Source organism: Cibotium barometz, chromosome 22 (assembly GCF_041138505.1).
Source record: "Cibotium barometz isolate CiBa-2024 chromosome 22, ASM4113850v1, whole genome shotgun sequence".
NCBI lineage: Eukaryota > Viridiplantae > Streptophyta > Polypodiopsida > Cyatheales > Cibotiaceae > Cibotium > Cibotium barometz.
In genome coordinates this window covers 16,873,428-16,877,004 of record NC_141067.1, presented here as the reverse complement: position 1 = coordinate 16,877,004, position 3,577 = coordinate 16,873,428, and the positions used below count along the sequence as shown (strand labels likewise).

The 3,577-nt window shown below is 45.5% G+C and overlaps 1 pseudogene; it reads left to right on the top strand.

Moving 5' to 3' along the window:
* The first annotated feature begins 822 nt into the window (after positions 1-822).
* LOC147626326 (cytochrome P450 CYP736A12 pseudogene) lies at positions 823-2,766 on the top strand (annotated as a pseudogene).
* Positions 2,767-3,577: the final 811 nt, after the last annotated feature.

Below are 3,577 nucleotides of genomic sequence, written 5' to 3'. Positions count from 1 at the left end.
AAAAATCACAGGTAAGATTTTTTTGTAATACCCCTTGAACGCACATGATACATAGGGTAGAATAGAGTCGTTAACACATTATTTTTTCTAAAGTTGTTACGTAATATCAATCAATTTTCAAGAACTCAACCACCATTAAATTGAATATAAGCCAAAAGTCCAAACGTCCAATCTTGGCCTTGAAAAACACACTAAAGGTTGTTCCCCCCCATAAAAGAGGAACAAGTCACATTATTTTACTAACATATCAAGGTAAGGAGATGCCATGGCCTTGGCCATCCATGAACGAATCTCAACCATTATTCTACCAACAACAAGAAGTCACATCCACTAACAAGTCAAGGTAAGGAGATCCCATGGCCTAGGCCAGCCAAGAACCAACATATCAATCAATTCAGTGGCTAAGATTTTAAAAATCTCAACCATTAAATCCAAGGACCAACACATCAATCAATTCTATGACTAAGATTTCCAAAAAAAATTCAAGGCAAAAAGCCTAGATTTCAACGTTTTCTTTTTTTCAATCCTCAACTTGAAAAATATACTAAAGGTCGGCGAACAAATCAAGACAAGACACTGGAGTTCATGATCATTGTTAGAAAAAAGCACACTGATCTACTGTTGTCGGGCGGAACATGTCGAGCAATGGTAGTGTCACTACGATGAATGTTTATCGCACAACCCAATCAACTCTAGTTAACGCCTTGAGCAACGTCGTTCTACAAGGTGTTGAGGGAGTATATAATATCCCTTGATAGCTTGCAATCCACCTTCGTGATTGCTCATCCCAGGGAAGCATCCACAGCAGAGTTAGCTGCCATCATGGATGTCCAACTGCTAGTAGGCGTGATTTTCATAACAACGATTTTGTGGTTAGGTGGGAGTATGGTGTTGAGAAAGCTGAAGCAGCTTCCTCCAGGGCCCTGCCCTTTGCCCATAGTAGGAAACCTGCTGCACATGCTAGGTCCACTCCCGCATCGATCGCTTGCACAGCTTGCAAAGAGGTATGGTCCGCTAATGTATTTGAGATTGGGGTCTATGCCTGCTGTAGTGGTGTCCAGCCCAAAGCTAGCAAGGGAGCTCTTGCAAACACACGACAAGGTGTTTGCAAGCCGGCCGTCTTTCGAGAGTGCGAAGCGGCTAACTCACGGGGAGGAAAAGGGGGTTACAACAACGCCCTATGGTGCTGAGTGGAGAGAGATGAGGAGAGTGTACAGTTTGCAGCTCTTCACAGCCAAGCGGGTGCGAGAGTTTCAGCCAATAACGGCCCGCGAAATCAAGTTCATGCTGCAGGGCATCCACAAGTATACGGTCAGATCCTGCTCCATTGACCTTACCGCGTGCCTCGGAAACCTCCTTGAAAACATAACTTGCCTCATCCTTCTGGGCCAACGCCTCTCCGAGGTGTTTTCTCACATGGGCGAATTAAGCCTTAAGGGGCACCTCCACCAGGCCACCGTTCTTTTCCAAACGCCTATCATCGGCGACTTCGTACCTTACCTTGGCTTACTCGATTACAAGGTAAAACGTTCCATGGATGAATGGCAGTCCGGCTGGGACAGTCTCCTAGAAGGGGTCCTGGACGAACGCGAGAGATCTGCGCGTGCAGCAGCCGCTTCGACGAATGGCCCTAAGGATTTCCTGGATGTGCTGCTGGCCAACGACTTGAGCAGAAATAAGGTCAAAACCATCATCCTGGTAAGCTTTCCAAGATGCCCATATAACAAGCGCCGGCCGCTATCCTGCAGTATAGCCATGTGCAGTGTATAATTCCCTCTCTCTTCGATCTCCCTCCTATCTAATTGCATTCGAGCAATCATTAAGTGTTGTTCTATCTGCTGCAAGAAGAATTACAAGTAGAATATATCCATATAAAACTACGGATCTGCAGTAATTAGCACAATTAACCTTAGTCGCCAGCTGATGATGGTCAATATTATGCAGGAGCTGCTCGCTGGTGGGATAGACACCTCCGCTGTCACCCTGGATTGGGCGATGGCGGAGCTCCTAGCGAACCCGCACGTGTTAAGAAAGCTTCAAGAAGAGGTGGAGGGCGTGGTGGGACGTGAGAGGATGGTAGCAGAAGCAGACTTGCCTAGCCTGGTCTACACGAAAGCAGTAGTGAAAGAAACATTTCGCAAGCATCCGCCGCTGCCGCTTCTTGTTCCACACATGTCAACTCAATCCTGCAATGTGGTGGGCTACAGCTTGCCGCAGGGCACAAGGTTGCTTGTGAATGCATGGGCGATAGGGCGGGATCCCCAAATATGGGATGACCCCGAGAGGTTCTCACCGGACAGATTTCTTGAGACAGATTTAGATGTTCGTGGGCAGCATTTTGAGCTGCTTCCATTTGGATCAGGGAGGCGGAGTTGCCCGGGAATGCCTTTCGCAGTGCCCGTAGTTGAATTGGCCCTCTCAAATCTCGTCCATGCATTCCAATGGAGGCTTCCTCACGACGATCACACAATCGACATGTCAGAGAAATTCGGAGTAGTGGTCACTCGTGGCAGCCCACTCATGGCCACTGCTAGCTTACGGCTGCATGAATCAGTATACATGAAAGACTAGCTAGAAGGAACCTGAGCCCCCCCCCCCCCCCCCCCCCCACCCCCATGAAACTCAAACTAGGTTGGATATTATAATTGCTGCTGGCTTTCAAAGTAATCAAAGGCTTTTAGATTGAATAATATGCCTCCTGGGCTGCAGTATCTGATCATCAGCAGTGGCGGTAGCACCCATGCCTCTGTACCAGGCAGGCAGTAGCTGGTACTGCGTTCTAGAATCTGTCAGATTGAAAATATGTATCCTATCATCAAATGTTCTATACAAAGAAATTATAGTTTCATGGCTTGTTAGCGTATTCATTCTCCTGCTACTTCCATTTTGCTGTCTTCAAAGAAATTGTCTCATGGCTGGATTCTTAAGGATGCTAGCAATTACACCGCGTTTAGTATTACAATTTTTTTGTGCTTTTACAAAGCTAGTTACAACTTGCTGCTGTTTATACCATATGCTTATGCAGTTGTTCGTCGGTTTAATTACTGTCCTGTGGTCAATGTCTAGGGACATGCTACCAGCTGCATGGAGATGAACTAAGGGATATACTAGACACGCTATGCATTCAGCTGTTCAAGAGTGACTTAATATACGCTAAGGAATGAAAGAACCAAAAATAAATAAATGGAACAATTTCTCGCACTGGCAGACAAACGCAAAATGATGGTCCACGAGAATTCCAAAGCCATACTCAACAACGGAAAAACCGTAGCTTAAGACACCACCTTCGTTTACCTTATGTTCTCTGATCGCTGGCTTCTCCCTCTCTCTCTCTCTCTCTCTCTATATGTGTATGTATGTATCTATCTAGATACATATGCACATGTATAAACGTATAAACATCGTACTTGTTTTCAAACCTGTATGTGGAGGTTTGCAGATACATCATACTTGTTTTCAAACCCGTATCTGGAGGTTTGCAGATGTTTGCATATGCAGACGGTGGAATATGTATGATGTGCTCCAACTACTATTTTTAGGTGTTTTTTTTTAACGGCTGAAATTAAATGAATTTATC